The sequence below is a fragment of the Lepidochelys kempii genome, chromosome 1, assembly GCF_965140265.1.
Source record: "Lepidochelys kempii isolate rLepKem1 chromosome 1, rLepKem1.hap2, whole genome shotgun sequence".
In the NCBI taxonomy this organism is placed as follows: Eukaryota; Metazoa; Chordata; order Testudines; family Cheloniidae; genus Lepidochelys; species Lepidochelys kempii.
The window spans coordinates 318,443,419-318,457,043 of record NC_133256.1 but is presented as its reverse complement, the minus strand read 5'-3'; the positions used below and the strand labels follow the sequence as shown (position 1 = coordinate 318,457,043).

Sequence of the window (13,625 nt, the reverse complement as noted above, 5' to 3'; positions counted from 1 at the left end):
TTTCATTAAAATGATCATTATATATGATTCACTGTGGATGCAGTGGCTGAGTAGAGCGTGCAGCCTGCAAAAATGCTGATGTAGAGGGAGGTATGAAAATATTTCACTTTGAAATCATTTTGTGAAGGAAATGAACTGCTATGTTACAGCTAAGTAAAACATTAGCAGTGGTGCAGTCTTCATTGTAAGCTTGCTGAGGTAACCTTATTAGAAAGCATTCATATTGCAATTAGAAGAAATAAAATATGATGTTAAGTATATGTTAAAAATAGTTGACATAAAATGGCATATTTTGATCTAGACTCTAACAAGAACAAAAGAAGATGCTTCTATATGGATACAATAAAGATTGCCTTTGAAAAATGACTCACATACCAGCTTGAGTCCTTAAATAAAAATATTGCATGCCATTACATAAGAATTTGATCTCACCCATTGACTGTCAAAGAAGACAGCTCAAATGGGGATTTCAGTACCTACCCACAGAGCTAAGCATAGAACATCATATACATTCTATTTCCATGTTTCAGAGTAGCAGCTGTGTTAGTCTATATTCACAAAAAGAAAAGGAGTACTTGTGGCACCTTAGAGACTAACCAATTTATTTGAGCATAAGCTTTCATGAGCTACAGCTCACTTCATCCATAGTTTGCTTTCACTACTGTTGGTACTCGGTAGATCAGTTCATTTTCTCTGCTATCTCCATCATGGATTGTGGGACTCCATCTCCAATAATTTTCTTCCTCCCTGTTTGCAGTAACATAATATTGTTTCATTGGGTACCTAAGGGATGAATTTTTAGTGGGCCACCTTATCTATTCGGGCAAATTTTGCAAGCCCGTTTGTTAGCAAATTGGGTAATTCAACATTATGTGCAAATACCCAGTGTGATAGTAAGAAGGTAGGTTTTGTGAGGGCAAATATGGATTTTGCATGTACAAACCAAATGCACTCACAAATTTCGCTAAGCAATTAAGGAGGTCATATGTTAACTGGGCTCCACATTCAGTCTGGGGGAGGTCCCATCTCATTTTTATATGATGAAAAGAAAAATGTCTCCCGTTATCTGTGGAATGGGTGGGAGGGGTTAGTATGACTCCTGGTTTTGCTGCCAACATCCTTGGTAATCATCTTTATGCAACTAAAGAGAGTAGATTATTGTAAATAAATCTATTTCAGGGGAGGGATAGCTCAGTGGTTTGAGCATTGGCCTGCTAAACCCAGGGTTGTGAGTTCAATCCTTGAGGGGGCCATTTAGGGATCTGGGGCACAAATTGGGGATTGGTCCTGCTTTGAGCAGGGGTTTGGACTAGATGACCTCCTGAAGTCCCTTCCAACCCTGATATTCTATGATTCTATGTCTGCATAGCAATTATATCAGCAGAATGTTCAGAAGCCTTCATGATCCATTGCTGTCTTCAAGCACTCAGCATCTGACCTTCCAGTGATTTGCTGCACCATCCATTTCTCTCCTCACTGATCAGTCCTTACTACGATGACCCTCCACCATTCTTTCCATAATAACTTTCTGAAGGTTATTTCCTGTGCTTAAAGTGACCAAAGTACATGAGTTTGCTTCTATTGATTTTTGACATCAGGGTCTGCTTCTCTCCAATATTTTTTTTCTAACATAGGCATTCATCTTTTATTTCTGTCCATGAGATATGCAAGAATCTTTGCCAGAAGCACATTGCAAAAGCTTCAACTTTCTTCTTGTTAGCAGCATTAACTTTATTCACATCCATAAATCTGTATGGAAGAAAAATTAGGCTTTTCACTAGTTGCCCCTTTTGAGACAGAATGGTTTTTCCACACTTTCTTAAGGGAGGCAATACCTGAGCAAGCTATCCCTTGTCTTTTCTAATTTTTTGACACAACTTCATTGATTAGCTATATGTGATCCCAGATAATTAAATTAATCTGCTGCCTCTCTAGCTTGTCTGTTAATTATGATTTCTGCTTGCATGCTGTTTTTGTTATCTGAGTCAACGTATGTGCATTTTGTTCTCATCACATTCAGGAATAGTCCACATTCCTCACTAACTGTTTTTTACAGACTCCAAAATTTGCATTATAGTTGTTACAAAACATGTCATATTATCAGCATTTGTGACGTCGGTTAGGTGTCCACCAATGGAAATCCAAGCTTGTTCTACTTTGTCAAAACCTTCCAAGCCTTTTTTCATCATAAATTCTGTGTATGTGTTAGAGGCTTGCAACAAAATACACTCTTGTCTCATAGACTGCCCGGTGGAAAACCACTGACTGTCAGCTGCTACTGTTTGCACCATGGCTGATGTTGGTGGAAGAGACTTGCAATGAGTTCATGCTTTGGACACCCCATATCTGCCAATTCGGAATGCTTTGGACTACTCATATCTGCCAATATCCTCCAAAGATGGCCATGGATGACATGTGATCAGTGGATGATTGTACTCTCTGCATTTTTCCAGTGATGTGACTAATATTTGCCATTTGGTCACATGTGCATTGAAAACAGATTGTTGCGGTGGTAGCTCTGCTTCTTTCGTTTGTTTCATGCTATTCTGAATTATGCAGAGAAGAACTTTCCTCGCATGCAATACCAGGGTGATGGTATGATAGTTACTACAACTGTCATGTCTGCCTTCTTTGAGAAAGGCAGAACAATTTTCTTCGTCCAGTCCTCCAGCCATTTTTTAGTCATATATATATATATATCACTACAGTTTTTCCACATAATTTCAGTTTTGCGATTGCCAATCCCTTTTAACAATTCTGCAGGCATGTTATCTACTCCCGGTGATTTCCCAGTCTTCATTTTCATAATAGCACACACCACTTCCTTTCACAGGATTGATGGCTCTGGCTCCGTACTCTCTCTTCTGTCATCCTATATTATGAGTGGCTCTGGTGAGACATACAGAGTAGCACAATAATCTCTCCACCTGATTACTGTATGAAGTTGCAGGTTTCAGAGTAATAGCCGTGTTAGTCTGTATTCACAAAAAGAAAAGGAGGACTTGTGGCACCTTAGAGACTAACCAATTTATTTGAGCATAAGCTTTCGTGAGCTACAGCTCACTTCATCAGATGCATACTGTGGAAAGTGTAGAAGATCTTGTTATATACACACAAAAAGCATGAAAAAATACCTCCTCCCACCCCACTCTCCTGCTGTTAATAGCTTATCTAAAGTGACCACTCTCCTTACAATGTGTATGATAATCAAGGTGGGCCATTTCCAGCAAAAATCCAGGGTTTAACAAGAACATCGGGGGGGTGGGGTGGGAAAAAACAAGGGGAAATAGGTTACCTTGCATAATGACTTAGCCACTCCCAGTCTCTATTCAAGCCTCAGTTAATTGTATCCAATTTGCAAATGAATTCCAATTCAACAGTTTCTCCCTGGAGGTCTGGATTTGAAGTTTTTTTGTTGTAATATAGCAACTTTCATGTCTGTAATCACGTGACCAGAGAGATTGAAGTGTTCTCCGACTGGTTTATGAATGTTATAATTCTTGACATCTGATTTGTGTCCATTTATTCTTTTACGTAGAGACTGTCCAGTTTGACCAATGTACATGGCAGAGGGGCATTGCTGGCACATGATGGCATATATCACATTAGTGGATGTGCAGGTGAACGAGCCTCTGATAGTGTGGCTGATGTTATTAGGCCCAGTGATGGTGTCCCCTGAATAGATATGTGGGTACAGTTGGCAACGGGCTTTGTTGCAAGGATGGGTTCCTGGGTTAGTGGTTCTGTTGTGTGGTATGTGGTTGCTGGTGAGTATTTGCTTCAGGTTGGGGGGCTGTACATTGGTCAAACTGGACAGTCTCTACGTAAAAGAATAAATGGACACAAATCAGATGTCAAGAATTATAACATTCATAAACCAGTCGGAGAACACTTCAATCTCTCTGGTCACGTGATTACAGACATGAAAGTTGAGACTGGGAGTGGCTAAGTCATTATGCAAAGTTAACCTATTTCCCCTTTTTTTTCCTACCCCCCCCCCCGACGTTCTTGTTAAACCCTGGATTTGTGCTGGAAATGGCCCACCTTGATTATCATACACATTGTAAGGAGAGTGGTCACTTTAGATAAGTTTCAGAGTAACAGCCGTGTTAGTCTGTATTCGCCAAAAGAAAAGGAGTACTTGTGGCACCTTAGAGACTAACCAATTTATTGGAGCATAAGCTTTCGTGAGCTACAGCTCACTTCATCAGATGCATATCGTGGAAACTGCAGCAGACTTTATATATACACAGAGAATATGAAACAATACCTCCTCCCACCCCACTGTCCTGCTGGTAATAGCTTATCTAAAGTGATCATCAGGTGGGCCATTTCCAGCACAAATCCAGGTTTTCTCACCCTCCACCCCCCCCCCACAAATTCACTCTCCTGCTGGTGATAGCCCATCCAAAGTGACAACTCTTTACACAACGTGCATGACAATCAAGTTGGGCTATTTCCTGCACAAATCCAGGTTTTCTCACATCCCCCCCACCCCCATACACACACAAACTCACTCTCCTGCTGGTAATAGCTCATCCAAACTGACCACTCTTCAAGTTAAACCAGAACATCTGGGGGGGGAGGGTAGGAAAAAACAAGAGGAAACAGGCTACCTTGCATAATGACTTAGCCACTCCCAGTCTCTATTTAAGCCTAAATTAATAGTATCCAATTTGCAAATGAATTCCAATTCAGCAGTTTCTCGCTGGAGTCTGGATTTGAAGTTTTTTTGTTTTAAGATAGCGACCTTCATGTCTGTGATTGCGTGACCAGAGAGATTGAAGTGTTCTCCGACTGGTTTATGAATGTTATAATTCTTGACATCTGATTTGTGTCCATTTATTCTTTTACGTAGAGACTGTCCAGTTTGACCAATGTACATGGCAGAGGGGCATTGCTGGCACATGATGGCATATATCACATTGGTGGATGTGCAGGTGAACGAGCCTCTGATAGTGTGGCTGATGTTATTAGGCCCTGTGATGGTGTCCCCTGAATAGGTATGTGGGCACAATTGGCAACGGGCTTTGTTGCAAGGATAAGTTCCTGGGTTAGTGGTTCTGTTGTGTGGTATGTGGTTGTTGGTGAGTATTTGCTTCAGGTTGCGGGGCTGTCTGTAGGCAAGGACTGGCCTGTCTCCCAAGACTTGTGAGAGTGTTGGGTCATCCTTTAGGATAGGTTGTAGATCCTTAATAATGCGTTGGAGGGGTTTTAGTTGGGGGCTGAAGGTGACGGCTAGTGGCGTTCTGTTATTTTCTTTGTTAGGCCTGTCCTGTAGTAGGTAACTTCTGGGAACTCTTCTGGCTCTATCAATCTGTTTCTTTACTTCTGCAGGTGGGTATTGTAGTTGTAAGAAAGCTTGACAGAGATCTTGTAGGTGTTTGTCTCTGTCTGAGGGGTTGGAGCAAATGCGGTTGTATCGCAGAGCTTGGCTGTAGACGATGGATCGTGTGGTGTGGTCAGGGTGAAAGCTGGAGGCACTTTAGATAAGCTATTACCAGCAGGAGAGTGGGTTTGTGTGTGTGTGTGTGTGGGGGGGGAGACCTGGATTTGTGCTGGAAATGGCCCAACTTGATTATCATACACATTGTAAGGAGAGTGATCACTTTAGATAAGCTATTACCAGCAGGAGAGTGGGGTGGGAGGAGGTATTTTTTCATGCTTTGTGTGTATAAAAAGATCTTCTACACTTTCCACAGTATGCATCCGATGAAGTGAGCTGTAGCTCACGAAAGCTTATGCTCAAATAAATTGGTTAGTCTCTAAGGTGCCACAAGTACTCCTTTTCTTTGTATGAAGTTGGAAATTTTCAGATAACCAAAGATGGTGCGTACATTCTGTAATCCCTCACATTTGAAATAAGTAGTGAAATCATCAGCTAAAAGCAAAAGCTACAAGCAGACTACTGTGGCTATGGATTACTCTGCAGTTTGTGCTTTGTCTTACAATTCCTGTTATTTCATAGACTTTAAGGCAAGAAGAGACCATCTTGATCACCTACTCTGATCTCCTGCATGTTACATGCCACAAAGCCTCACCCACCTACTCCTGTAATAAACCCATAACCTCTGGTTGAGTTACTGAAGTCCTCAAATAATGATTTTAAGACTTCATGTTACAGAAAATCTACCATTTACACTAGTGTTAACTCGTATCCCATACAGCAGCGGCAGGTGAAAACCCCCAGGGTCTCTGCCAGTCTGACCAGTGGGAAAATTCCTTCCCGACCCCAAATATGGCAATCAATCAGACCCAGACATCGTGGGAAAGGTGCACCAGCCAGACATCTGGGAAAGAGTTCTCTGTAGTAACTTGGAGCCCTCCCCATCTGGTGTCCCATCACTGGCCATTGGTGATATTTGCTGCTAGTAATCACGTATCGGCTACATGCCATTGTAGGCAGTCTCATCATACGATCCCCTCCATAAACTTATCAAGCTCAGCCTTGAAGCCAGTTAGGTTTTTTGCCTCCACAGCTCCTCTTGGAATGCTGTTCCTATGTAGTGCTAATGGATTCAATTAGCACAGATTATCCTAAAAGGTATAAAGTGGAAACTTTATGCCCTTTATTAAGTGCTGCACTTGCAAACACTTTTAAGATACATTTATTTTGTTTCCAGCATGTAGTTAGGGACATTGAACTTCCACAGGTGCTTTGGAATCAGGGATCAAGTAGATCCATAACCTGCTAGAACCAGGTAACAAATTCTAAATAATTTATCATAAAAGAAAGAGAATACGGTTTCTACAATGCTCATTCAGACATGGTCTCATGAAAACAGAGAGAAGACTTCCCCAGCACTATGACAGACAGTGTCCATCTGGTTTCAACATAAGTATAATTTCCCCTTAAAGTAGAAAAATATGAAGGTAATCCAAGCATTGTCTCATGTCCATAATCTCCTGCATATGAATATATTTAATGCTGACAACTAATACCAAAAATAAATGGTTCTGTGAGTTGGTGAGATGGCTAAATCTCAAGAACACAAACAATTCTTGCTGCCTGGGCAGGCGGAGGTAGAATTTTCTAAAGGTGCTAGCATATTTAGTTTCTAGGAAAAGTGTTGGGGAAGTTGCTATTGAATGCTTTCTGCTGGCCAGTTCAGAGAAGTAACCTTCACAGAGAGCTGTACATCCTTCTGGTTTTTAGCAAAGTACCATTGTTTTAGGAATGTGACAACCAAACATAGGGTAGGATATTTTTTTCTTACACTGAGAGAGAACATCTGCAGTTATTGATTTTTGTGTGTGTGTTTTTTGTCTATTAGAGACTTCTGTTCTCTCTTAGTCACGTAGTTCTCAATGCCAAAATTAAAAACAAACTCAGCTTTCTCACTAAGGACACACAAAACATCTTTTTGACACTTGTGTTATTGGAATATTTGGCCTTCACAGCTGATCTTGAGTCATCTGCTTGACTTTTTGCCTGTGAAGTGTAATGTATTCACCACCCATTGCACCTCTTTATGTCAGGGTGCGATGCTACAAGATGTCCTTGTCTTCGGTACCTCCTGCAGGCCATCTGCCTCTCACCGGGTCTTCCATGGCTTGGGTTTGCTGCCAAGTCATATCTGGTTCGGTCCCCTTCTGGGGTAACAAGGAGGTTGAAGAGAAAGTTCATAAACATCCCATCACCAAAAAACCTCCCCTCCCAACCCCCACCCTTTGGGCTATTCCTCAGCTTGTCCTTTCAGATCAGTCTTCATCCCCACCTTAGGCTCAAGATTCCTTCGTTTGGGCTTGGATGCCTCTTCCTCAGAGGCTGGTGGGGGAACCCATACTTTCCCTCAACTCTGTATTCTGACCCAGGGACCCTCCATTAAGCAGCTCGGTCTGCTTCTTCAGACATGCTGCTGTTTCTCTGGGTCCCTTCCTATCTCTAAGTCCCTTTGTGGTGCTGCACTGCAGCTATGGTTTACATAGCCTCCCTTTGGTTCTCAGGCCTCTGGGTTCTCCCTAGGTCCTCCCAACTTTTGCTTCCTCTGCTGAACCATAGACACTGACTTTTATTTTTCCCCGGGAGTACTCCACCACCCCTCCACCACTTCCCCTGAGGCCCCACCCTTGCTCTGCCTCTTTCCTCCCCCAGACCCCACCCACCTACCAAATAGCTGATTGGTGGCCCCACCAATCAACTCTTTGGGCGGGGCCCTTCTGAACAGCTGAGACTGGTGGGTGCTGAGCACCCACTATTTTTTTTCCATGGGCGCTCCAGCCCAGAGTACCCACGGAGTTGGTGCCTATGTGCTGAACTAAACACTCTCCTCCCCTCTTGGGCTCCACTGAAGTGCTTTCAGTAATCCTATTTCAGGGCTCCCTCCTTGAAGGAGCCTGGCTTGTTCTCTGTGAGTTTCTGTCTGCACCTTCTCTTCAGTCTTTCTCCTACTGAGTTCACTCAGATTCCTATAAGGCCCGGGTGCCTAATGATCCTTATCTAGCTCCACTCCCTCTGATCAGGATTCAATCAATCACAGCTGCACTAATTTGGCTCTTAACCCCTTGTTTAACAGGTTATGGGAGTAAGCCCCATCACAGTCTCCTACTCCAGAATGAAGATACCCTAATGGTAAGATTTTTTGAATAAGAATATCATTTAGTAGATAATCTGCTGTGAACTAATGTCCTGATTCTCCCATTTTATACTCTGTGCATAGTCCCATTGGTTTTCACTGGGACTGCTTGTGGAGTAAAGGTTCCTTCTATGCTTTGTGAGTCTGAATGGCAGAATTGTATCCCAGATCTTTAATAATTAGAACAAAAGCACTGAAGATGAAGACTAAGCAAAAGCAGTAGTTAAGAAAACACTAGTTACTACGATGTGAACCTCTGATAGAGGAGCACTCTTTGGCTTTGTGATGGTGTCTACAAACACAGCAGGAAAGAGTTAAGAACCCTTTGTGCCTGCAAACAGCAAAACCAGCCTCCCCAACTGTGAGAAGTGTCAGTTATGGACAGACATGCCCCTCCCCAGCTGCTGCAGGGAATGAAGGTAGGCACAAGTGTAAAGAGAGACAGGAAGAGATGGGTTGAAAGAACTTGGAACGTCAGTGCCAGCAACTCCCTGCCAGTCTGCCTCTAAAAGACTTAGAACCTTCTGGAATACAAGGGAGGGAGCTGTAGATGGAAACCCTGTGGGCCAAGGTTTTTGACTTGTGTAAGTTTCTGAACACTGATTTTTCTTGATTTGATTTAAGCAACCGCTGCCTGAGCCAAGGACCAACCCAGAATGCTCAAATTAGGACTTTGCACGAGGCAGTGTCCAGAAGTCCGCTGACAGACTTCTGTATCAAATTTAGAAGAATACATTCAGAACACATTCTGGTAGTGGTATTAGACTACCATTTACTCATTGTTTTATGTTGAATGTTATTCTAGCGTGTATTCTGTTATGCTGTATATTTTCTGAAGGACTGAATTCTGATGTCAGTTATATGGCAAAGAGAATAGGAAATTTAAGGGCTCTTATACTTCAAAAGCACTTGTACCAAGAGCAATCTCTACAAGTTCTGAGTTGATTACCAAAGTCAGTTCTGATTTCTACTGGTATATTAACTAGTGTCGTTTCCTAAGAAATGAAAGTGTGTGCTTCAGATCCTAGAAAACTGGAAGCAGTCTTAAATATAAACAGGCACAACTCTGCACTATGTCTCAGTAAAGTATAAAAAACAAAGCTTTACTTTTAGATATTTGGCTAGCATGAAGAGCTCTGATGTACTCATTTCCAATCATTCTTCTCTAAATATGGTAGAGTACTAATGTAGCTTGAAAGGGGCCTCAGTGTTCTCTCTGATTTCTAGCTTGAGTTGATGTGTATTACTTCTCTGCTGAAAGAGACAATGGTGTAACTGTATGTAATGGCTATGGCGTAATTTCATACCTATAATGTAGGAGTAGTGGTGATATAACTTAGTATCTGCCTCATAATTTTCTGTTTTTACCATTCTGGAGATCTATAGACCCTCCTTTTAGATCAAATTCTGTAATGAAATGTTTATTAGCATTGTTTTAATATATGGCAATTCAGTATAACCATTTGGATTGTCCACAGAGTAACTTGTCCGTGTATGACCCATTCTTCAGCACCATTTTAAGTTGGAGGATATAGGAGATTGATTAGAGGAAAGAGGTTGACTGGATATATATGTACAATATTGTAATGAATTTAGTTCTTGTTCTAAAAGCAATCTTGACTAGTACAGTCTTACTCAGATAATGCTGTGTGTGTTTGCGGGTGCTCACTTGAGAGAGAGAAACCTACTGACATACACGCACATGATTGTATTAGAATTCTTCCACAAGTGCAGTACCAATCTGGATAAATTTGCAGAGCCATGATGCTTAACAGATTAGTACTAAGTCATGTGAGATGCTACGATGGCTCTCTCATTGATTTACATTAATGTTTTCCTCTCTTCTCTTGGTGCTCCACTCAGTGATGTGTGGTAAGGACAGGTATATTAATCAGATGCAGGGCTATTCATCATTTAAATGCAGATGTTCTGCCCAGTTGACATTCATACTGTGCAGCAATGAACTCTGCTCTAAGTGGGCAAAATAGTAGAAATACTTGGGGTATATTTTTGCTGCTCACAATCGTGTCCTAAAATACCAGTTGCAAAAAGAGACATAAGGATTCTGTGATATGAACCTGGGAGTTACCATAAAGGGTCAGACCTGTGGCCCACCTAGTCCACTATTCTGTCTCCAGCATGGGCCAGTACCACATGTCTCAGAAGAAGGTGCAAGAATTTCCACTGTGAGCAGATGTGGGACGTCACCTTCTAGCCTCAATAGCAGGAGACTGGTTTAAGCTCTGAAGGATGAGGTTCTAGATCTTCTTCAAAAAACAGTGTCATAGTAGTCTCTTGCTGAGCTCACCAGAATGTCAGGAGGCATTCTTCTTGGCTCAGCACTCCGCAGACAGCAACTCCTAGCACTGAAATTCTGTGCCCTGTCCCACTACAATCTAATCCTGTGACTCTAAAGGCTTGTGTACACAAAAGGTTGCACAAGCTGGGTGTGAATCTACCCCGCACTAACCTGACACAAACTAACTATCCATGTGCACCCTGCCGCGGGGCATTAAGATTGATGATGATCTAATCCCGTTTCAAAGAGGACAGTTGCAGTAAGATTTGGATTGCCCTCTTGCTGTTGAATGCAGCTAAGAACAAATCAAAATATCCTTGGTTTTAATTTCCATTTAGAAGATGGATGGATATCTGTGGGTATTGTTAAGTCAATAATTGAAGTTAAGATTATGGATGTGTTTTCATCTACAATATGATCTATATTGCCATATGTTACACTGCAGTACTGAAATATGATTCCAATCTTGAAATTTTGTTTAAAGGCATGATCTTCTGCATTATAATACTGCAAAAGAGTTCCCAAACTTTGTTCATGGCTTGTTCAGGGTAAGCCCCTGGCAGGCCGTGAGACACTTTGTTTATCTGAGTGTCTGCAGGTACAGCCACTCGCAGCTCCCACTGGCCGTAGTTCGCTGTTCCCAGCCAATGGGAGCTGTGGGAAGCATCACGGGCCGTGCCATCGCTACCCGCAGCTCCCATTGGCCAGGAATGGCGAACCGCGGCCACTGGAAGCTGTGAGTGGCTGTACCTGCAGACGCTCAGGTAAACAAAGCATCTCGCGGACCACCAGGGGCTCACCCTGAACAAGCTGTGAACCAAGTTTGGGAACCCCTGTACTACTGTGTATTATTATTTTGACTACTTTAAAAACACTGAAAATACAACACTAATATCTGGTATTTCGATACTTGGTTTTCTCTCTTTTTTCCTCCATTCCTATTAGATTTTTTCCTCCTACTTTTTAAAGAGCTCCTTGACATAATCTCCAGGTATAGACATACTTTAGGATAATTAAATTCTAGTACCTTTTTGCAATAATTATTCCTAATTGTATTATTCTCTACTGCATCTTTATGTGACACAAAGTTCATATATGGTATTTAACATGCTTTTCAGTTGGCAGTGATTGATTTTGTTTAACACAGAAACTCAGGATCTCTGAGGAGGCTGTATTAGACTCATTTAATAATTTCCTGCTCTTCTCTCCTCATTAGCTTTGAGAGCCGATAGGGAGATGTTGGGGTCAAAATTGATTATTAATTGTCTCCGAACTTACCCACCTGAAACAGAACTCTATTCAATACTTAAGGGGCTTCAGGCTTCTTAATATATCCCAGTTTACACAACCAAAGATATTGCAAATATTACAATCTCCAGAAATGTAATATGAGTCTTTCATGTTTAAGTTGCATATACTCTTATTGTTGTAGTGCCATTTAAGGCATAAGGTTTCTTATCATTGTAAATGCAGCACATGGAGTAAGTTTAGTTGCATTTATGATAAGTAAATCTGAGGCAAGCGAAACAAAACTGCAGCACTGGATAGATTTGACGCTAATAGGAGATTGAATAAAATTGGGTAGACAGGCGTTGGGTTGCTGGAACACAAACAGTGCTCTGTTTAGTCATGCAGGAGATCTAGGTTTAGGAGGTGACCAGGGCTATTTGGTTCTAGACAGGTGGAACTAATTATATAGCAGTGGTAACAGTGGTAGAAGGGCAGCTGCCTTTCCTGGAGGCTAGTTAGAGAATTGAATAGGTGGGAGCATGTTCTTAAAGCTGCTTGCCTTTTTTATCCTTTTGGGTAGGTTGGCAAGGAGTTCTGAAAACGGTGATATGAAACTGAAGAAAATGATGGCTGAGCTGGAAAAACTAGCTCTGCTCTAATGCTCTGCATGCTCTCTGAGGGAAGAAGTACAATAGGAGTATCTTTTTCTTCCTTTCATCAAAATACAGGTGGATCACATCGGCCAGATTGGCGCCTCCCAGAATTCAGTAGACATTAAGATCATTCACTCCCCATACTGGAAAAGTATATTCAAATAACAGGTCTGCTATGTGGATGCTAATGCAGTTTGGCAACCTGTGATTAGTGGGGATTTATCCTAGCTGAGCAGAAAATTTTACTTGGATGCCATGATACTTTTTTATTTTCAGTATGACAAGAGCCCAGATATCATGAATTATGTTCAAGACCAACATTTCAGTTGTGGAGCTGAGAGAGATTCATTAGTTTGATCAAGGCTTCAATATTTCTACTGCTTTCAAAGATGCAGTTTCACAAAATGTTTAAAGCCTGATTCTAGGGGGTGATGAGCACCCCCAGCTCCAGTGAAGTAAATGAGAGTTGAAGGTTTTCAGCACCTCTTAGACTGTGCTCAGCACCTTGCAGGATCAGACCGTTAACTTTTAAATTACCTGATACTAAGACTGTGTTATAAGCCATGTGGGAAAATAAAAGGAATGTATATATATAAGATGGGTTGAATAATGAGTGGTTTGAATATTTTCAGGTGTGTAGACTGTCATAGATCATACCAGTTTAATTTCCCAAGAGTAGTTTTCCACTTCATCATCAGGCCTTTTAAACACTACAAGAACTCGCCAACTGCACGCACAATGTGAATGATCACTTCTTGTGCCCTGATGCCTATGCTAGGAGAGGGAAAGCATACTGTGTGCAGGGGAGGGGATGTCTTTTGAGGAATGAAAGGAAGTATTAATGTTTTGGCCATTGCGTATGCAAAC

General features: G+C 41.7%; 1 protein-coding gene across 19 annotated transcripts in view; it reads left to right on the top strand.

Annotated features, from left to right (window-relative positions):
• Positions 1-13,625, top strand: part of TAFA5 (TAFA chemokine like family member 5) — a 592,535-nt gene that overhangs the window by 318,744 nt on the left and 260,166 nt on the right. The gene's annotated exons all lie outside the window — the stretch shown is intronic.